We start from the raw sequence: 23,896 nt of genomic DNA on the forward strand, positions 1-23,896 counted from the left end.
AAACTTCCAAGGTTCAGCTCAGCCACGCTAGATACTGCCAGGTCAGCAGCAGCACTCCAGATAAGCCATGTAATGAAATGAGACTGGGATTACTTGGGATAGCATAACCCAGCACCATGTTCATTCTGCCGAGTGCCCTATTCCTGGATCTGTGAGTTTCTGCTGCAATTCCATGGCATGCCTAAGAGGGGGGGGGGGGCACTATTCCGTTAGCACCACCAGTAACGGTCACTAACCCGCTGTTGTAAACCATACATTTCAGGGGTCATTAATAACCCTTCCGTGCATTGTCCATCTCCTTGCAAGAAAAGGGTTGGGAAGTGAGCCCTGCGTTGCTTTGGGACAAAAGGCTTTGCAAAGCAGAGGAAGGTAGGCAGCATTTCAGCACATACTCGTGTTCTATTTACCAAATAGGGTATTTACAAAAAATACTAAATGCCTCATTACAAGTCGGGCATGTGGTAAAAAAGTGCTGGTAATTCCATTACTGTCACTTTCCTGGGCGGTAACAGAATTACAAACACTTTCTTGTTTACAAGCTTTTTTTAAATTTCAATTTTTAGTAGTACAAATATTCCTTTACCATACAACATCTCTCCTCTTGGTTCTCAGACCAGACTTGCTGGTTCGTCTAAAGTATGCTGCGTTAGCAGATCAAAATTAACTAAAATTGGAACATAAACAATCGACAGATGGGTTCTAAGGGAGCTTAAAAGTTACTTTTCCCCGCTCCTCCCCTACACCTCTCAGTTACTCAAAATCTTATCTTCCCATTTATTCATCGCCAAACGGAGAAATTCCGCATTAACACAGGCTTACTAAAATACTGTTCTCTCTCCTTTACTTGTTCCTGAGATGGGAGTCCCATTTCTACAAATGTTTGGAAACTTCTGTTAGCCAGGGCGGTAATATTTTCCATTGCCAGAACCCTCCCATATCTTCACCCACCATTGCACAACCCCTTCTAATTTTCAGAACTGTGCCAGCGTTAATCTAGCTGGGTTCAACAAATGCATTATTATGGTTACGCGTAGGACCCTTACGCTGGATTTCCCAGAATCAAGAGCAATGGATCATGAATGACATTTGTGATGTCATCTTTGATGTCATGGGTGTTAGTCCTTGCAGGGCACAGTGGTAGCGTGAGTTATGGTTGCTTAGCTTGCCATAACTGCGAATTTCTGGGGTTTTTTGGTTTTACCTGTTACCATAACGTCCCTGTAACGTTTGCCCATTGAATTGCATAGGTTTTTACTAGTACACATTAACCATAACGTCCCTTTAACAACATTTTTTGTCATATATATATATTACACTGCCACGCTAGTGGCCGTGTAGTTATGGTTAAGTTGCTGTTTCCATAGAAAGAGCACTTTTTGGGCAGCTTATAACTTCGCTCCCCCTGGACGAATCCTCACCAAACTTTGCAAAAAAAGTATATGGCTCACTCTGAATTTTATGACAGTGAACAAAAACGAAGGGGCTACACATGTGATGTCATCAGTGATGTCATCAATGACATTTGTGATGTCATCTTTCTTGTCCTGGGTGTTAGTGTTAGCAGTGCACAGTGGCGCAGGCAGTTATGGTTGCTTAGCTTACCATAATGGGGGAATGTGCAGTGTTTTTTGGTTTCACTGTGAAGTATAACATCCCTTTAACAAAGTTTTTTTACTGAATGTACATATATATATATATGGCAGGCAACGAAAACAAATAGGCTAAACATGTGATGTCGTCAGTGATGTCATCAGTGACATTTCAGAGGACAGCTTTCATGTTCTGGGTGTTAGTGTTAGCAGTGCACAGTGGCGATGGCAAGTAAGAGGGCTCAGTCTGCCATAACTGGCGAATTTCAGGGGTTTTTCGTTTTTAATTTGAACCACAATGGGGAGGGTGAACAATTTTTTTTAGTGAAGTGCACAGGTTTTTCGTAGGGCAACTTAACCATAACGTCCCCTCAACAAAGTTTTTTTTGTAGTGAATATATATATACGTATATATACAAGCCAGGTGGACTTAGAACAAGTCATATATATAAAAAATCTCAAAGGGATTAATCCATTAAAGCCTCCTGCCAATGAGTTCCTCCAGTGATGAGGGTAAGGCTAGTATTAGCCAAAAGTGGAGCCACACGGAAATGACTCAGGTCCTACAGATCCTGGGAGCCTCGTTGCGGCAGGGACCAAAACAAATTGCTATGATGGAGGATTGGCTCAAGTTCTCACAGCGGCTAGAAGAAATCAAAGGGATTAGAGCACTGGGGAGAGTGAAAGGGGGCAGAAAAATAGCCCGAAGGGCAGATGAGACCCTTACCCCATTGGGCACACCAACAAAAAAGAAAGGTGGTAAAAGAGGGAAAGTGAGAGCCAAAGCTATGGCCTAGCAGGTCGCAGGATGGATCATCTGATACCTCGGAATAGGAGGTTGACGGTTGGGAGGATAATTACTCAGAATAGGAAGTCTACTCAATATCATCCTTTAGAGGAAGAAGGCCGTAAAGCGCCAAAGAAAAATAAAGTTAATACTGAGGAGAACGGGTCAGGCAATGACTTCGACCCGGAAGCATTGATGCATCCCTGATCTTCTGAATGGGAACTGCCAAAAAAAAATAGCAATCTATCTTAAAAAATGCCTGAGGGCTCCGCTGGCGAAAGAAGCTAGAAGTAAAATGAGGGCAGAATGTCCTAGACCACACCTTCCTGAAGGAGCCGCTGAGACTCCCGAGGTAGATTAGAAGATGGTCACATTTATGGAAAAATACGTAAAAGATGTGCAGAAAGGTCTGGATAGGTCCTGGCGCTCATGCCAGGACAAGATGTTGGGCATGGTAGGACCACTCACAAAAATATCACAGATGGGCGAAGAAGCCAGAGAGAAAAGCGAGCTGGTGGATCCGATGGTACTAATCGGGTAAGCCCAGAGGGCCATTTGTATGCTGGGTAATGCAAAATGCGCTATTACCACAGAGAGGAGGAGATCACTACTGGTGAAAATAGACCCAAAACTGAGCGAATGAGCCTCCTCTGAGACAGCGACTGCAACAAAGGGGAAATTCTTCAGGGATTTGTTCATTAAAGAGCTAATTCATAGGCAGCGCCGGATAAGGCACAAGTGTCTCTCAAGAAAGTGTTCGGAAGACACATTTTCGGGAGAGCCAGCAGAGGAAGGGGTCGCTCTGCCAGCAGCTTCCCATTCAATAGGCCCTACAAACGATAGGACACATTGGAGAGACCAAGAAGACCAGGGACAGACCCCGTTCTTCCCCTCCAGGGTTAGAGGAAGGTCCAGTGGATGGCTACACAGAGATTGTCAACAGAATTCCACAGGTGAGAGCAAGCAACCTGTGCTTAGTTACCCCAGCAGTAGGGGAGACTAGCAGAGCATATAAAAAACTGGCATGTTATATCTTGAGATACCTGGGTACTAGAGACGGTACAGGGTTTCCACATAGATTTTCACATATCTCACAAGAAGAATCCCCCAAGGAGTGTATGTCTAAACAAAGAAGACATGCAGTTGTTAGAGGAAGAACTGAGAGGAATGGAAAGTAAACATGCTATTAGACCATTAACGGACTCCTCTGTAGGGCTCATAAGCAACATGTTCCTATTGAGGGAGAAACACAAGGTGAGACCAGTCACAAATCTGAAGGGTTTGAACAATTTTGTAGTATACAGACACTTCAAAATGGAAGGGATCCACCTTCTAAGGGACACATTAATTCAAGGCGACTGGCTCGCCAGGATAGATCTAAAAGATGCATATCTGACAGTGCCCATAGCGGCAGAACACTGTAAATTACCAACATTTCTCTGAGGAGAGTCAACCTTTGAGTTTTGATGCTTAACATTCGGTCTGACATCCACACTATGCTGTTTCACCAAAGTAGTGAAACCAGTGGTGACCCACCTCCGGGGTCAGGGAATAAGACTCATAATATATCTGGATGATATATGCATAATGTGCCAGGACAGGGAGACACTTCTAATGCAGGTGCAGACAACTGTGAGTTTACTGCAGAATCTGGGCTTCCTGACATAATGGGGAGAAATCCAAGATACAACCCGAAGAGACAGTGGCATTTATGGGTTACATATTATACTCGATACAAGGGTCCCTCAGCTTACCGATTGCCAAGGTGAATTACATCAAGAAACAGATAAAACATACTTTATCAAGGAGAGGAATGTCTCTGAGGGACATTGTGAGATTAATAGGACGATTAGCGTCATCAATACAAGCGATATTCCCGGGTCCCCTTCATTACAGAGCCCTACAAAGATTAAAGATCAGACACCTCGGGAGGGGCGCATCTTACGATTCAAGCATTACAATCTCCCAAGAGGTAAGAGAGGAGCTAGAATGGTGGCTGCATCACATGGATGCATGGAATGGGAGAGCCATATTTGGCTCGTCCCCAGACTTGGTCATCAAATCCGACGCCAGCAGATGGGGCTGGGGAGCTTGATGTGGGAACCTGTCGACAGGGGGCATGTGGTCGGAACAAAAGACAGCTCTACAGATCAATTGTCTGGAATTACTAGCAGGCTCCTTCGCAATGAAATGCTGGACTCAAGAGAGAGGACAAAGTTGTGTACTTCTCAAGATGGACAAAGTCTCAACAGTCAGATATATAAACAGACTGGGAAGGACAAGGTCCAGGCTATTGGCCGAAATGGCGAAGGAATTCTGGGAACTCTGCCTTCAGAGACAAGTGTCAGTGACTGCGGAGTATCTACCAGGCCATCAGAACGAAGTGGCCGACTGAAAATCCAGATATCTCAGGGACGGCAGCGACTGGAAGCTGGACAAAGAAGTATTCCGAAAATTGATGATTCGGTGCGGCCCATGCAAAGTTGATCTCTTTGCATCGAGGTTGAACAGCCTACTACTCTGTTTTTTCAGCTGGAGGCCGGACTCAGAAGCATAAGCAACAGATGCTTTTCTCCAAGCATGGGATCAACAAACAAATTATGTGTTTCCCCCTTTCTCCATGATCGCGAGAACGCTAGCCGAAGTGAGGAGGCAGAAAGCATCACTAGTTCTGTTTACGCCGGACTGGAGGGGCAGGTGTGGTTCCCCAGCCTCGTGGAACTATTGTATCATGACCTGGTGGCTCTACCCAAGTACGGGTTCATAGTACGGGACCCCAGAGGCCTCAGCCATCCACTAGTAAGAGCAGGAAAACTCAATCTGATCGCATGGGTGATTTCAGGAGAGATTGTGCTAGGCCAGGATTATCGAATGAGGCTGAGTTAGTCATTAATAAATCATGGGCCCCAGGAACGCACAGAGCTTACAAATCTGCATGGGCTAACTGGAATAGCTGGTGTATGGAGAGAGACATACATCCCGATGGAACAGATGTGGTCCATGTAGCTAATTTAGTAGCTCAGATAGCAGCCCAGGGATCACATATAGGACCATCAATACAGCCAGGTCTGCGATATCAGCAGGGTACCCCAGAATTTAAGGGGTTGTTATAGGTGAACACCCCTTGATTTGCAGACTTTTAAGAGGAGTGAAAATGTCTAGATCCAACTGGAAAAATCTACTCATCGATGGGATGTTGACACAGTATTAAAACTCTTTTTATCATGGCCGGACAACCAGGAATGATCCAGGAAGGCCATTTCAGCCAAACTAACCATGCACCTTTCTCTATTTTCATGTAAGAGATCTTCGGAAATTAGAGCATTAGAGATCAACAGCAAAAGTATATCACCGAATGGAGTGACCTTCCTCATAACAAAAAAAAATGTATATAAAAATATATACATACAAATATATACACAAGACAGGATTGAAATCTACATCATGCTACTCTTTTCCAGGTCAGCCCATATTATGTCCAATTAGATGTTTAACAGCATACGAAGATGTGACAAGAGGGGACCACCAGGTGTATCCCAATTATTGATAGCACTATGCAAACCATACAAGGTCGTAACACTGGAAACAATAGCCAGATGGCTGAGATGGGTGATGCTACAGGAGGGCATCAACATATTGAGGTATGGTGCTCATTCAGTGAGGGGAGCGATGGCCACCAAAGCCTTTAACATCGTTATGTCGAGCCAGAATAGAAGACATCATGAGATCGGCAGACTGGTCAAATGAATCGACTTTTAAGACATTTTATTTTAAACCAATGGAGAATATGGCATTGTTAGCGGTGAGTAAGCTTTGAACAAGCATAATCCGAGCCTCCGGTCTTGACCTAGAATTCAGATTTTCAACACATTCGTTCCAGAAAGTCATAATTCTATTGAAGACACAGAGGCAAAGGATTATTCCAACCTGTAAATTGTATAGTCAATGAGGAATGTTGAACATGATATTAAACTGTTATAAAGGTATATAACTGCATAAATAGGTATTGATGATATAAGTGATATAAATGTATAAATGATATATGTGTACAAAGGTTTACATTTGGAAATGTCGGCAACATACGATTGTCCCACTCTCATTCGACTTACATTAACCAAATATATTTTATCTTACTAGATACGGTGGTGGACTCCAAGCAATCAGGGAATTGATGAATGACACCGAACATGCAATGGGATTGCGAATAACAGTGGACGCAATTCCGATCAAGCAAAGAAAGAGGGAGTGAAGGAGGACGTTCAGGGTGGTCATGGATATGGACTGGACCGATTGGTTATGTTGATCACATGGTCAGTTAAAAGACCAATAATATTGGGACTACCAAAGACAATATCTCCACTGGAAGTTGTCGTTTTTTGATCTTTTGTTACCATATCATATTATTGGTTTGTTATTGCTGCTTGAATAGTAAATATGAAAGAGAAGCATAATCCTTTGCCTCTGTGTCTTTAATAGAATTATGACTTTCTGGAACAAATGTGTTGAAAATCTGAATTTTCACCCTTTGCACTTTGAACATAACATGACCTATGGTATCAGATGACTTGTGCACAGAAACATAGATTTTAGTTTAAGTGAATTGGTCCTGTTAACATGCATATCAAATGTCACCCGTCTATGATTTATGGTATGATCACTGCTTGTCAGGATCAGGATCTACTTGAGTAGCCCCAGTCACAACTGACAACTGGGGCCTCCTTTCACAGGGAGACTTTTCCCCCAAGAGCGCAGCTTGCAGAGTATGAAAACATGTCAGGCTGGGGGCTCAGGTGAAAAGGCGGGACCAAACAGCAGAGCTAAAAAGGGATCAAATAGATACAACAGGTCAATGTCTCCTCTTACCTTAAAGTAATACAAACCACACCACCCTGTGACCATACCCCACTCCTACCTGGTGTGATGTAATAGCAGGTGGTGAACCTACTTGTACGACTCCAGCCAGAGTAGTTCGAAGGATTCAGGACATCCAGGGAGAGAGTGCAAATCCAGGAAAGGTATGGCCAGGTCTTTCTTGATTGACAAACCTGACTTGGGCGGCATAAGGGCGTAATCTAGGGTCAGAAAAATCAAAAGGTTCCAGGATGCAGGAAATGTACCCACAGTCTAAATCCAGGGGAAGTTCCAAGATACAAACGATGCAATCCAGAGATGAAGAAGAAACCAAAATCCTCAGAGATTTCAGCAGGAGAATCCAGAGAAAATGTCAGAAAGATTGCCAGTCACAGGGACAAAGGAGAAGACAGTCCAGTGAAACAAAAGCCAAGATCAAGGGGGAGCTGGGGAATCCACACAGGGAATTGAGCATAAGAAATGGAGTAGGGCAAAGACAGTACTCGGCAACAAGGAAACGGAGATGCAGAGGTCGGGGGAGCCAGGACGTCAATCCAAGGGGGTCAGGCGGCAGAGGCAATGAGGGATGAAGCACAAGCAAAATCCAGGTATCAGAAGCCAAGTGGTCGAAGAACAGGAAGCAGGACCGAAGGAAAACAGGACAACAGAAAAGTAACTTTCGCCGGGCGAACACAACGGTTAAGGAGCGCCGCCTGGCATTTCTGGTCTGCTTAAGTGTAGCCTCTTCCGGGTAGCGCAGAAGGTACGAACATGTGATCCATCACATGGGCATTGAACGCTAAGGTTGCTGGGGATTGAAGTCTGCAGCAAACGTCGGAACGTTTGTTGACCCAAACACCACAGTAAACGCACGAGCCTGGTGCTTGGTACTCCAGGAGCGGAAAACCCTTGGGCGGGGACGGGACGCAACACATCTTCAGATGTTTTACTAGATGGCACAGCAGAACTGATACTTGAAGGAATAAAAAGGGAACAGACATTCCAAGATCGCGCCCTTAACAGAGGTGACCAAGCTGTTAAGTACATGATTTACCATGACCTCACAACGCCATGCTAGCGTAATGAGCTAACAGTCCAACTAAGAGATACCTGACCCTGTCAAGTGGCTGCACCACATGTTATGCAAGACAAAGAAAGGATGATGTGTTGGTAAGCCTTTACATTACTGCTGCATTAGGAACCATGCTGTAGAGGATCAGGGAACATACCAAGAACTTGCCCCTCTTCCTTTCATTGCACCATAGTTCTAAGAGGACCCAAGAGAGATCATGTAGATGGCTTTCTTCAGAGCCTTAATTTACCACAGCCTTCTTAAGCAAACTCTAGGCTGTGCACCAGTAAGAATATATTAGTCCAGCTACACCTTATTATAGGCATAAATACAGATCTCATTAATGAGACATGCCCACCACTACTCCCCTAATATAGCACTTTACATTTCTATTGATTAGCAGATATCTTGAAATGGACCATTGTCAATGGGGTTATTATTTTGCACTGTAATTCAGCAATGGTGTCTATGGATAACCTATGAAGAAGAGAAAACACCCACAAGCCCCAACTATTACATGCATACCTGGTGTAATATGTGAAACATCTACTTGCCACATGTCTGCCAGGTAAAGGCTCAAGAGTTTTCTTTTTACTACCATGCCTTGAGTGTCATAGAGCAAGTTGCTTTTAAAGTGAGTGGTAAGGCCTTCCTAACATTAAACCTATTTTACATTGCACTCATGGTGGCCCTGAATCATGCTGTTCCCATCTTCATCTTGTATCCTGGCTTGCAACATTATGTGTTACTACTGACTTCTCCAATAGTATTCGCTCTCCCCTCTTGCTTCTCCACTCTTTTTGACTTCTTACTCTCTGTTCTCTCCTCCCCTCCCCTCTCCATTTTCCTATCTCCTCCCCTCCTCCCCTTACTTTCTTCTATGCACTTACTCTATCAGAATTGTCCCTGGACCTAGTATGATAGCAACCTCATCTGTCGCTCCCCCATCCCCTTACTGTCCCCCCCCCCACACCTCCTCCAGCACTATCTGAAACGTTGTCAGGCCTAGTAAGATAGTCGCTTGTTTTGTTCCTCCCCTCCCTTCCTCACCCCTCTCCCTCACCTTTTGTTTTCCTCCGGCTCTACCAGAAATGTCATCAGACCTAGTACGGTAGTCGCCTGTCTGTTTCCCTTTGCTTCCCACTCCCCCTTCCCTTCCTTATCTATGTCTTAGCACTTGCACTATCTGAAATGTTGTCAGGCCGAGTACAATAGTTAATTTCACATCCTTACTGTTCATGGGCTGTAAAAATGTCGTTGTATTTTCCCTTGTTCCCTCCCTTGCCTTGAAGCGCTTTGAAACACATTGTGTATAGGCGCTATATAAATAAACTATCATAGCATATATCATATCTAGAATCAATACATCATTTGTGGGTTCATTTTGGGGTTCGGACTGTGGAGAAGTGTGGTGGAGAGACTGGTGGTGGTTGAGAGAGTGCAGGTAAGGTTTTGTATTCGAGAGAGAGTGTTACCAATTGAGATAGTGTAGTGTAATGTGGTGGTGTGTATGTGAGCAGTGTATGGTAGAAGAGAGAGCAGAGGGCCAAAGAGAGTGTAGGTGTATTTGGAGAAGTGTTTAAGGTTGAGAGAGTATGTGTCAGGACCGTAGTGGGAGTATGGAGATTGTGCCGAAATCCTGCAGGAGCAGATGAATAGCACACCAGATACCCCAAAACAGTTCTCCCAGCAGTCAATTGAACAACTCCTGAGTTAACCAGACTGGGGGAAAAGGGGACATGGAGAAAATAACAAACAGACAGGATTCTTTCTGCCTCCTTCAACTCCTGGGACACTGGAAACTCTGCAAATAATGAATTTGTGATTAATAATCAACTTTATACTTGCTACAATGAAATATAGATCGCTAGAATAAAACCCTCCTGTTACTTGTCTGTCTCTGCTTTTCGCCTAGAGACACCAGCTGATTTGTGGGATGAAATCCTATAGCTTCTGCAATGCAATGAGTTCACCGCTGCTAAACCTCTGTGACTTCTTATCTTTTTGTCTACTGCAAGACTTCTTTTTAAAATATGTTTTACTTGTATTTCCTCAATTAAATGCTTTTACTCTCTTCTTTAACTTGCATTGCTCTTTACTCAGAGTTCTCAATGCTGAATTATAGGTGAAATCAACTTCTTCATGAAACCTAAGGTGTTTAACCTTCCTTTTCTTGCACTAAACAGTTTCTTTAGACTAAAATGTATCTACAATTTCCACACTTGAAAACACTTGACTTGTCACTCCTCTCTATGGCTGCCTCGTTGGTGCCTCATCACATTGCTTACTTCCTCACATCTTTTTTCAGTCACACGTTGCATCTCTTTCTGCAGATTCTATGACAAGACAGGAGGCGATTATTATGCATTACAATCATTACTCTGAAACCACAGCAGCAAAAAAAAAACTTTTACAAACAAAAAAGTTTCAACAACAGAACTAGATAAAGTTCAATGTCAATGCATGGGGAACTCCCCAAACCATCATGGAGGATAGGTCATACCCTGCAGGGGACCAATGAGCAGGGACCCTCCTTTATATATGTCCATTACTCTAACCCCGACCCCTCTTTCTTTGCTGCTGACACCACAGAGCTAAGTCACCCCTTTCAGTTGTGTCTTACATTGTTTGTCAGTAGTAGGCTTTATTAGTTTGAATATGGCATATATGGTAAATATGTGTTAATTACCTTTTATTATAAAGGAATTTGTGTATTTGATACATTGTATCTGGATAGCCGCGTGCGGCCGTTGGTTTCATTTTGGTGTCTTTCCAAAAGAAAATATGTATTATGCTTATACATCATGTTTCAGCTGAAGCAGTGGTGCAATGGTTGAATTTCGGACTACAGTCCATGAGGTTGTGAGTTCGAGGGAGCTCTCTAATTTACTCAGGTGTTTCTAGTGCATTAATCAACTCGCTCCCGGCGTGCGTGAGAGCAGTGTTGTTTACACTGTTCCCTCTTCATTTCGCCTGTGAATTCCAGGTGTAATGGTTTATTGGGCGTGACACCCTTTAGGCTCCTGTTGGGCGCCGGTCAGAAAAGAAAGAAGCTGTTGCTTGACACCCGGCGTGTACGGGGCTCTTGTTTGAATTCGTGACCCTTGACAGATTTATGGTCACCTGGGGATTCCAGGTGCTGCAGGCTTTGGGTTCGGCCTGCCCCTGTGGCTTATGTTTGTAACAAAAGCCTCTGTTTCAGTACTGAGCCAAGTTAGCTCAAATATAGAGCTGCAGGTCTCCCATGCAGGAAGACCCGGCCGGCGCATGTTTATTTGTATATTTTAATTATTATATTTTAAATAATTGTATTTTACAGTGGAGGTATTTGATTGTCACCTTTTTTGCTCAGTTGAGCAGGGATTTCCTAATGGGCATTTGGTTGGTTCATGACTTCTTCAGAAAGATTATAGCACAAACATTTTAATAGTAAAAATGTGGTTTTGTTAAATGTTTGTAATTTCGTATCCCTGGTGACACAACACATTTCCTTACCTTTAGTGCTGAAGGAATGTATACTGATAGACTGTGGGTTTGTTAGGTCAAAGTCTGACCATCCAGCGCAAGAGCCCGATGCACTGCCAGTCTGCAGTTTTATTTTATTTTCTTTGTTTATTTATTCATTTACTTATTTCTTAAGTTATGTGCTTTGCCTTCACTGTAGGTGCCATAACCTGTTCGGTTTCAGGTTCAGCCTGATTCTATTGCGAGGTTACCCCCTCGTGTACTGCTGATTATCACACCCTGCTCGGGCGAGCAGTTGGAGGTGCACTTGCTCAGTGTATCCTACCTTCAACTTGACAGTTTTCTTTCGTTTGGGTTATCTTCCCTGGAAAGGTGCAGTCACCTGCTCGGTGGCAAGGTTGCCTGGGGTTTCTGCGAGGGGTCCCCTTGTATACGGCTGTGTCCACACCCTGCTAGGGTGAGCAGTTAAGGTACACTTGCTCAGTGTTTCCTCCCTTAAAGTCGGCAACTTGGGTAATTACCTTAACTGGCATGCACCATAACCTGCTCAGTTTCAGGCTCTGCCTGAGTTCTAATGCGAGGTTACCCCCTCGTGTACTGCTGATTATCACGCCCTGCTCGGGCGAGCAGTTGGAGGTGCACTTGCTCAGTGTATTCCTTCCTTAAGGTCGGCAGCTTTGTTTAGGTGCTGCATATGGCTGACGCCATTGTTTGGTCTTGTAGGCGTGCAGTAACCTGCTCGGTTTCAGGCTTCGCCTTGTTCCTACTGCGAGGTGCTCCCTCATGTACTATTGGTTGCCTCACCCTGCTGGGGTGAGCAGTTGAGGTGCACTTGCTCAGTGTACGCTTTGATAAACAATATGTTTAAGTGTTGACTGGAACACATTTGCGTTTTTTCAGAATTGTCAGTGGCCCAGAAAGCTCAGTGAGTATCAGCTTATATAAGGGCCGGGGATTCGGTCCCCTGTGAGGGCGTAACCCCTCTTCTTTGGATATTTTATATATATTTCATATATTATATATTCTTTATTTATTAAGTGCTTTAAAGAAAAGAGTGTGGAAGTGGTTGTAAACAGACCCATATGGGGTTGTACCTTCCTCTCTAACCATCTCTCTGGTGTTATCATTCGTCTTTTAGTAAAAAATTCTGTCACCCTTTACCTTAGTTAGTTTCAGGACAACTCAGTCCTTTCCTTAGGTTTTGATTCCCGACCTCAATTGCTCCACCCAATACCCGTGCTGATTAAGCTACAGTATTTTCTCTCAACATGAGGAAGAATAAAGATGATGCGTTATGCCTCTATTGAGGTCTGTAGGGCTTAAGGCTCTCTTTAGTGGGGACGTTTGTTCTCCCCTACTTTTGTCCCATGGGACATTCCTTATTCTTTTGGTTTCTGGTGGAGACAGGGTCAGCTCGAGGATAACCGTTCAGTTTTTTACATGACAAGTTGAGCAACCATGTTTTACTTGGATGGAGTGTTTGGAAACACTTGATGGTATCAGTTAGACGAGTTGCCAAATAATAACTTTCTGGCGCCTGCCTCATGTTTTTCCTCCCAAAGCTTGGCCTATGGTTCAGCTAACCGTCTAACAGTGTGTTGCAACTTCTCCTCTGCTCGAGGAGTACACGCAGGCTTATGTACCCTCATGAGAGTTGCTTAACCTCTTTAGAGTGCTGTTTTCATATCCGTGCTGACCCTTCTGATACAGGTTCCTAATTTTGGAAAGGTCTACATCAGTCTTTTATCCTGCTGAGATCGATAAGTGAACACCTCACACCACACAACGTTCGTAGTAGTGATAAGCACCACTCATATACCTGAGGGTTCGTAGTACTGTATAAGTACTGTTTTGCTATGGACAATGTGCTTAGTTTTTCCTTCCCCTGATTCCCTTAGTGGCCAGTCAGCCTCACATGAATACAGTGACTCAGACCTCAGAGTTTGAGGGGACAGTGGTCCCAGATTTCTTCTCAACCTTGCATTTACGGGGCATTGATAATTATCCAGAGTTCTTTCCCCCTCATTCCCCTTCCTGCCATCCTTGGGGGAGATTGCATCATAATATTACACCTCTGGGAGTATCCAATGGTTTTCGTTTTTTCCTTTTTACAGGAGTTCTGGCGGGTGACCAGTGCAGACTCGCACTGAGCATTTCCCTCCCGTCTGTTACTTTCCTTTGTGCTAATCTCTGGTATTTCAATAAGTTAACCGGAGTCTGTTCACAGTCAGGGGATTGGTTAGAGGCGCTAGTGGGTATTTATTTCTCTTATCGGTGTAAAGCGGGGCTTTAATGTGGTCCTCGGGGTAGTTTTCTTTCTGGATTGCAAGGTTTTTCCTTTGGATAAGTGGGGGAGGTTTCTCCTCTTTTGGGAAGGCTCAATATCCCTTGGTGGGATAGAGGGGTCTGGGAGTGATACTATCCCCCATCCACGTTATGACCCTCTATCACGATGCGTTCCAGAGTCTATACATTAACTTTCAGACGGTGTCTGCCGCTACGATTACCAGAGTGCTGGGATATATATTTGGTTGATGACTTGATTATCATAGTCACCTGCATGGCAGGTGGACCTTTGGGGTTTTCACAAGAGTTTGTTTGCAGTAAGGTGCCAGCTCAGGGTGCTGTGAGCTTCAAAGATCTGCAAATTGGCTGAAATATAGGTTGGACCTCTTCTGGTGTACACCTTCAGTTTAACCGTTTAGTGATCAGTTCTTTGCAGTTTAGGGTCTTGCTAAGATTTTGGAAATTTGGTGTCCTCCTTCGGTTTCTTTTGATCCGCTAGGGGATTTATCACCAGGGAGGAGGGATCAAGGTTCAAGCACCGGGCATACCTACAAAGGAGTTTAGATATCACTATAATGGTAGTGATTGGATGTCGGATACATTTTTTCTTCTTGCCAAGTTTGGCCTCTTAAGGATCAGGTTTATAATATCTGCCTTTTGTCATGGTAGCAGAGTCATTCTTCAAGAGTTCGGGAAGTCTGAGGGTCTCCGTGTTGGCGGTTTGACGGGTTTAGCTTCTCAGGTGGGGCCCTCTCTTCCATTCTGCTTCTGCCTCCAGAAGACTTCCCTCCTTAGTATACACATATGTCTGAAGACAATTGTAGATTAATTCTATTGCTTTTCAGCTCCGCTCAGGATGGATTGTCCTATTACAAAATTTATAAAAATGATTTTTTACTCCCATTTTACCCTTTTGAAAATGTGTCTTTCCCTCTTGGTTCCCCAGTGTAGTTCTGTGACATGCCCTGTTTCTAATGCGATATCTTCCTTTAATGCATGGGATGGAACCTATAAGACTTTCACCCCTATGGGGTACTTTTCTTTATCTCCAGGAGAGCTAGGTGTTTGTTTTCATTGGTTTGCTTTCTAGGTCCCCAAAAATGGTACGAATATAAGTGTTTTGAATATTTGATTGAACAACATAGGTGTTTATTTCAGATGGTTTTGTCCTAACCTATTAGTATAGGAAAACTTTGTTCAATGTTTTCCCCTCTTTTAACCAGTTGGTTTTGGTGGCCTGTAAGGAACGCTGGAATTGGCACATTTCCTGTTTTTCTTGTAGTGGATTTGACTTTGCCTTATAAGACAGCTTTTCGGGCAACCTAGTCTTGGGCAATTCTCTGATTGGTCAACAGATTGGTTTAATGAAAGCATTTAAAAAATGTTTCCTTTCCTATTATTTTATTATATTATCTATTATATTGGATCATTTTGTACGTACTAATGAGATGCAAGGGCTTTGAACTTGCATAATATGAGCCTCCTGTCTTGTCATAGAATGACTAATCCCCCACACTAACGTGAGATGGGGGTTTAGATTCTATTAAAGACAAGGAGGCGATTATTATCCCTCCCACCCACCCTGGATATGATATGATATGACAATTGTGATACGCATGTACACAGGTGGTTCAAGTGAGAACATTCTTTCGTTTGTTGTTCTTCCCAACCACCCACCCTTCTTGCTTGTTGTTCTTACAGGTACGAGTTGAGGTTCTGCTCAGGAGTGTGGATCGCAGTTACAAGTTCTGGAGTGCGTGATTTCGGGTGAGAAGTCCTATCCAGAAGAACTTCTTCATTGCTTCAGGCTGCGGAAAGGTTGAGATCTCCAGTTTCGCTGGATCCTTTTCTCTGCGCTACACAGTTCAACTGTTCCATTGGGCGTCTGGTGCAAGTCAGCTGCAGAAAGAGGGGTTGGGGTTAGAGTAATGGACATATATAAAGGAGGGTCCCTGCTCATTGGTCCCCTGCAGGGTATGACCTATCCTCCATGATGGTTTGGGGAGTTCCCCATGCATTGACATTGAACTTTATCTAGTTCTGTTGTTGAAACATTTTTGTTTGTAAAAGTTTTTTCTTTGCTGCTGTGGTTTCAGAGTAAAGATTGTAATGCATAATAATCGCCTCCTTGTCTTTAATAGAATCTAAACCCCCATCTCACGTTAGTGTGGGGGATTAGTCATTGCCTCCGTTTCATTTTAATGTCCTAACGGACTCATGCGCGCACGCGCAAAAACTACTGCTGCCACGCTGCTTCAGACTTACTACTCATGAACAGCTTCCCTGTACTGCTTTTCAATAGAGCAGGCCGCCGATCGCTGCCTCAGCTGGCTCATCACTCGCCTTCAATGCGCGCCGCCTCGGAGGACCGAATTCTACCGACGCCACTCCTCTTGCTTTCCTATGCACGCTTGGCACATCACAGGGTTCCTTACTCGAACACGAGGGGATTCGCGTCAGAAACAAACGTTGAACTCTTCAACATTGCAATGTTTTTTGATACACGAGTGCAGATTTGAAACGCACATTAGTTTCCTTTGCTGGCGCACGCACGCTTGCAATTCTTTACTGTGAATTCAATATTATTTACAGTTTCTCTTTCAAAGAAAATAATGTATATTACAACTTGCAGGCAAAACATTTGATTTTTTTCATCAAACAGCTTTTCTATGCTGTTCATGCAGTTAAACTCAATTCCTTAGATTAAACATTGTTTTCATTGCCAAACTTCAGATTCTGAAAGCTCAGTCACTTATCTGAATTTAGTCTCTGTCTTTTCCTGATGAATTTCCTCAAATATGAGTCTTCTTTTCTTTAGTTCTTTAGTTTCCTGTGGAGCTCATAAGCGCTGTGACCTCTCCAAAGCAGATCTTGAATGAAAGGCAGTTTAGACTCTGCCCAATGCTGTGTCTATTGAAAGGCCTCCGCCTAGTTCCACCAACACCAGTGTGGTACCCAATGTCATGAACAGGCCCAATGCTGTGCCACCCACAATGCCTATGCCTAGACTCACCTGTACTGCTGATGTACCCAATACGGGGCAGTTTCCCAATGCTGTGCTGAGTCCCACTGGCCCTGCTATCCCACTTAACGCTGTTGAAACCCCCCCCCAAGCTTTCACAGTACCCCCCACCCCTCAGCAGCGCCCTCACCAAAGCCCTCTCCCTCCAGACCCATGCCTTGGACATACACAACCTTATCACCACTCAAAACCTGGACCTTCTCATGATTACGGAAACCTGGCTCCATGATGCTTCTGGCCCGGCCCTCTGCCTCGAACTTCCCCCAGAGTACACCATATTCAGACAGGAACACCCTCACATGAAGGTTGAGGGTGTTGCTCTCTTAGCAAAAGATACCATTCCCATCAGAAAGATTGATAGGACTATTGAGAAGAACTGTGATTACCTTCTCCTTAAACGCAATCTCTTACCTAACTTCACCATTGCGCTTCACCTCGTATAGCGACCGCCAGGACCCATGGCCGACTTCCATGCACCACTGACACACCTGCTGTCAGACAACCTTAAAAAATGGACAAAAGCCATCCTCCTAGGTGACCTCAACCTTGGCCTCAACGACTCCAAAGACTCATCTGCAAAGTCTCTGGACAACACCCTTGAAATGCTAGGGTTCATAAACACCGTCACTGCTCCCACCCACACTCAGGACTGCACACTGGACTGGCTGGCCCATCACAACTGCCCACTCATCATCAAAGTCTACTCCCCCCACCATGGACTGACCACCATGTCATCCTTTTTGAAATTGCTACCCCCAAGAAAGTGCACCAGCCGGTGATACCATTGCCGCCCGCCGTCAGCAGAAGCGCTCGCAAACTCACATCAGAAAGGCTCCTACCTTACCTTCTAGGACCAGCCTTCAGGCCTCCTTTCTCCAATGACCCGGAGGCACTAGCCCACGCATATAACACTGCCATTAAAACAGCAGTGGACTCCATTGCCCCTCTTACATCCCGCAAAGCTAAACCTACCGGACACTCCAACACCTGGTTCACATCCGACCTACTAGAACTATGTTCTAAAGAACGCACAGCACTACCCCGCTGGCAATCCAACCATTCTGAAACAGTCAAACTAGAATTCCAAAAGCTCTCCAAAGACAACAAGAAAGCTATCATCCAAGCCAAAGCAACCTCATCAAATACTAGGATTGCTAATGGCAAATAAAATACCAAAGAGATCTTCTCTATCTTCAGGGATTTAGAAGCACCTACCATCCCCCCTCAATCCATCACCAAAGATGAGGCATGGTGCGATGGGATTCAAACCGCCATGATAAAAAAACTAGACACCCTCCACACCAAAATCAAAACCACCCAGCAATCGCTCACCCTACCCACACTTCCCGAACTGCTTCAAAACAGCGTGCCTCTCACCCTGCTCTCCTTCAAAAAAGTCCAGGAGCAGGATATCATGACCAACATGAACTCCATCAAACCCTACAACTGTAAAGGGGATACCTGCCCAGCGCCCATCATCAAAGAATGTGCCAGCACTCTCACTCCCTTCCTTACGGCATTCGTTAGCGCTTCCTTCACAACAGGACTAGTCCCAACATGCCTCAAAGAAGCATGGGTTCGCCCCCTGTGGAAGAAACCCACATTGGACCCCACATCCCCCAGCAACTATAGACCCATAACTACGGTCCCTTCCTTGCTGAAAATTCTAGACAAGACAGCCTACTTACAGGTTCAACAATTCATTGAGGCTAACAGCATGCTTGGTCTTCGTTAGTCAGGCTTCCGCCCGGGGCAGCGTACCAAAATAACCTTACTTGATTTAAAAAACCAACTGGACGGTGTCCGAAACTCTGGTAAACCTGCCTTACTTCTACTTCTGGACTTATCCGTGGCATTTGACCTTGTTGATCACACCGACCTGTGCCAACATCTGACATCGACAGCCCACTTCTCACCCAACGCAACCTCCTGGATCACCTCGTTCCTGCAAGGCAGGACTATGCAAGTCTTTTCCGACCAAGCCTCTGCCTCCCCCACCATCATCCAATGTGGAGTGCCTCAAGGCTCCTGCACCTCCCCCATTCTGTACAATATCTTCACCAGACCTCTCTTCCACATCCTTGACTCACTAGGTATCTCTTACACCAACTACGCTGACAATACACAAGTCCTCCTCCCACTTACTGGCGACTATGAATCCGACTCTAAGGTTCTCAATGATGTCTAAACAGCCATCCAAGCCTGGATGGCTATAAATGGACGTTAGCAAAACAAAAGAGTTGATGGCTGGAAGGTTTAGAATAAATCTTGACCTCTGGCATTGCTCTGGGCAACCCTCCAGACCATCGTTCTTCGCCTGCCAAGCCATTACAAAAGGGGAAAAACCATATGCAAATCAGGCTTGGTCCCACCCCCAAAGGGGTAGTCCAGCCCGAACTGCTAGGTCACATCCCTTTTGCACGAGACCACAAGCATCCCCAGACATGTTTCAGCCTTGTTGGGCGTCATCAGTGAGGAGTAGCTTGGGTCTCTAGGCCCAGCAGGCAAGGGACCCACGTCTGGGCATACCCTTCCCACTCGGGGTGACAATAGCAAAACAAAAGAGTTGATGGCTGGAAGGTTTAGAATAAATCTTGACCTCTGGCATTGCTCAGGGCAACCCTCCAGACCATCGTTCTTCGCCTGCCAAGCCATTACAAAAGGGGAAAAACCATATGCAAATCAGGCTTGGTCCCACCCCCAAAGGGGTAGTCCAGCCCGAACTGCTAGGTCACATCCCTTTTGCACGAGACCACAAGCATCCCCAGACATGTTTCAGCCTTGTTGGGCGTCATCAGTGAGGAGTAGCTTGGGTCTCTAGGCCCAGCAGGCAAGGGACCCACGTCTGGGCATACCCTTCCCACTCGGGGTGACAATAGCAAAACAAAAGAGTTGATGGCTGGAAGGTTTAGAATAAATCTTGACCTCTGGCATTGCTCTGGGCAACCCTCCAGACCATCGTTCTTCGCCTGCCAAGCCATTACAAAAGGGGAAAAACCATATGCAAATCAGGCTTGGTCCCACCCCCAAAGGGGTAGTCCAGCCCGAACTGCTAGGTCACATCCCTTTTGCACGAGACCACAAGCATCCCCAGACATGTTTCAGCCTTGTTGGGCGTCATCAGTGAGGAGTAGCTTGGGTCTCTAGGCCCAGCAGGCAAGGGACCCACGTCTGGGCATACCCTTCCCACTCGGGGTGACAATAGCAAAACAAAAGAGTTGATGGCTGGAAGGTTTAGAATAAAGCTTGACCTCTGGCATTGCTCTGGGCAACCCTCCAGACCATCGTTCTTCGCCTGCCAAGCCATTACAAAAGGGGAAAAACCATATGCAAATCAGGCTTGGTCCCACCCCCAAAGGGGTAGTCCAGCCCGAACTGCTAGGTCACATCCCTTTTGCACGAGACCACAAGCATCCCCAGACATGTTTCAGCCTTGTTGGGCGTCATCAGTGAGGAATAGCTTGGGTCTCTAGGCCCAGCAGGCAAGGGACCCACGTTGGGCATACCCTTCCCACTCGGGGTGACAATAGCAAAACAAAAGAGTTGGTGGCTGGAAGGTTTAAATAAATCTTGACCTCTGGCATTGCTCTGGGCAACCCTCCAGACCATCGTTCTTCGCCTGCCAAGCCATTACAAAAGGGGAAAAACCATATGCAAATCAGGCTTGGTCCCACCCCCAAAGGGGTAGTCCAGCCCGAACTGCTAGGTCACATCCCTTTTGCACGAGACCACAAGCATCCCCAGACATGTTTCAGCCTTGTTGGGCGTCATCAGTGAGGAGTAGCTTGGGTCTCTAGGCCCAGCAGGCAAGGGACCCACGTCTGGGCATACCCTTCCCACTCGGGGTGACAATAGCAAAACAAAAGAGTTGATGGCTGGAAGGTTTAGAATAAATCTTGACCTCTGGCATTGCTCTGGGCAACCCTCCAGACCATCGTTCTTCGCCTGCCAAGCCATTACAAAAGGGGAAAAACCATATGCAAATCAGGCTTGGTCCCACCCCCAAAGGGGTAGTCCAGCCCGAACTGCTAGGTCACATCCCTTTTGCACGAGACCACAAGCATCCCCAGACATGTTTCAGCCTTGTTGGGCGTCATCAGTGAGGAGTAGCTTGGGTCTCTAGGCCCAGCAGGCAAGGGACCCACGTCTGGGCATACCCTTCCCACTCGGGGTGACAATACCAAAACAAAAGAGTTGATGGCTGGAGGGTTTAGAATAAATCTTGACCTCTGGCATTGCTCTGGGCAACCCTCCAGACCATCGTTCTTCGCCTGCCAAGCCATTACAAAAGGGGAAAAACCATATGCAAATCAGGCTTGGTCCCACCCCCAAAGGGGTAGTCCAGCCCGAACTGCTAGGTCACATCCCTTTTGCACGAGACCACAAGCATCCCCAGACATGTTTCAGCCTTGTTGGGCGTCATCAGTGAGGAGTAGCTTGGGTCTCTAGGCCCAGCAGGCCAGGGACCCACGTCTGGGCATACCCTTCCCACTCGGGGTGACAATAGCAAAACAAAAGAGTTGATGGCTGGAAGGTTTAAATAAATCTTGACCTCTGGCATTGCTCTGGGCAACCCTCCAGACCATCGTTCTTCGCCTGCCAAGCCATTACAAAAGGGGAAAAACCATATGCAAATCAGGCTTGGTCCCACCCCCAAAGGGGTAGTCCAGCCCGAACTGCTAGGTCACATCCCTTTTGCACGAGACCACAAGCATCCCCAGACATGTTTCAGCCTTGTTGGGCGTCATCAGTGAGGAGTAGCTTGGGTCTCTAGGCCCAGCAGGCAAGGGACCCACGTCTGGGCATACCCTTCCCACTCGGGGTGACAATAGCAAAACAAAAGAGTTGATGGCTGGAAGGTTTAGAATAAATCTTGACCTCTGGCATTGCTCTGGGCAACCCTCCAGACCATCGTTCTTCGCCTGCCAAGCCATTACAAAAGGGGAAAAACCATATGCAAATCAGGCTTGGTCCCACCCCCAAGCTGGGGCTGGGGCCAAGCCTGATTTGCATATGGTCTTTCCCTTCTGTAATGGCTTGGCAGGCGAAGAACGGTGGTCTGGAGGGTTGCCCAGAGCATTGCCAGTGGTTAAGATTAATTCTAAACCTTCCAGCCATCACCTCTTTGTTTTTGCTATGTCACCCCGAGTGGGACGGGTATGCCCAGACGTGGGTCCCGTGCCTGCTGGGCCTAGAGACCCAAGCTACTCCTCACTGATGAGCCCCAACAAGGGCGAAACATGTTTGGGGATGCTTGTGGTCTCGTGCAGAAGGGATGTGGCCTAGCAGTTCGGGCTGGACTTCCCCTTTTGGGCTGGGGCCAAGCCTGATTTGCATATGGTCTTTCCCTTCTGTAATGGCTTGGCAGGCGAAGAACTGTGGTCTGGAGGGTTGCCCAGAGCATTGCCAGTGGTTAAGATTAATTCTAAACCTTCCAGCCATCACCTCTTTGTTTTTGCTATGTCACCCCGAGTGGGACGGGTATGCCCAGACGTGGGTCCCGTGCCTGCTGGGCCTAGAGACCCAAGCTACTCCTCACTGATGAGCCCCAACAAGGGCGAAACATGTTTGGGGATGCTTGTGGTCTCGTGCAGAAGGGATGTGGCCTAGCAGTTCGGGCTGGACTTCCCCTTTTGGGCTGGGGCCAAGCCTGATTTGCATATGGTCTTTCCCTTCTGTAATGGCTTGGCAGGCGAAGAACGGTGGTCTGGAGGGTTGCCCAGAGCATTGCCAGTGGTTAAGATTAATTCTAAACCTTCCAGCCATCACCTCCTTGTTTTTGCTATGTCACCCCGAGTGGGACGGGTATGCCCAGACGTGGGTCCCGTGCCTGCTGGGCCTAGAGACCCAAGCTACTCCTCACTGATGAGCCCCAACATGGGCGAAACATGTTTGGGGATGCTTGTGGTCTCGTGCAGAAGGGATGTGGCCTAGCAGTTCGGGCTGGACTTCCCCTTTTGGGCTGGGGCCAAGCCTGATTTGCATATGGTCTTTCCCTTCTGTAATGGCTTGGCAGGCGAAGAACGGTGGTCTGGAGGGTTGCCCAGAGCATTGCCAGTGGTTAAGATTAATTCTAAACCTTCCAGCCATCACCTCTTTGTTTTTGCTATGTCACCCCGAGTGGGACGGGTACGCCCAGACGTGGGTCCCGTGCCTGCTGGGCCTAGAGATCCAAGCTACTCCTCACTGATGAGCCCCAACAAGGGCGAAACATGTTTGGGGATGCTTGTGGTCTCGTGCAGAAGGGATGTGGCCTAGCAGTTCGGGCTGGACTTCCCCTTTTGGGCTGGGGCCAAGCCTGATTTGCATATGGTCTTTCCCTTCTGTAATGGCTTGGCAGGCGAAGAACGGTGGTCTGGAGGGTTGCCCAGAGCATTGCCAGTGGTTAAGATTAATTCTAAACCTTCCAGCCATCACCTCTTTGTTTTTGCTATGTCACCCCGAGTGGGACGGGTATGCCCAGACGTGGGTCCCGTGCCTGCTGGGCCTAGAGACCCAAGCTACTCCTCACTGATGAGCCCCAACAAGGGCGAAACATGTTTGGGGATGCTTGTGGTCTCGTGCAGAAGGGATGTGGCCTAGCAGTTCGGGCTGGACTTCCCCTTTTGGGCTGGGGCCAAGCCTGATTTGCATATGGTCTTTCCCTTCTGTAATGGCTTGGCAGGCGAAGAACGGTGGTCTGGAGGGTTGCCCAGAGCATTGCCAGTGGTTAAGATTAATTCTAAACCTTCCAGCCATCACCTCTTTGTTTTTGCTATGTCTCCCCGAGTGGGACGGGTATGCCCAGACGTGGGTCCCGTGCCTGCTGGGCCTAGAGACCCAAG

Source organism: Ambystoma mexicanum, chromosome 8 (genome assembly GCF_040938575.1).
Source record: "Ambystoma mexicanum isolate Mex_15411 chromosome 8, UKY_AmexF1_1, whole genome shotgun sequence".
Lineage (NCBI taxonomy): Eukaryota > Metazoa > Chordata > Amphibia > Caudata > Ambystomatidae > Ambystoma > Ambystoma mexicanum.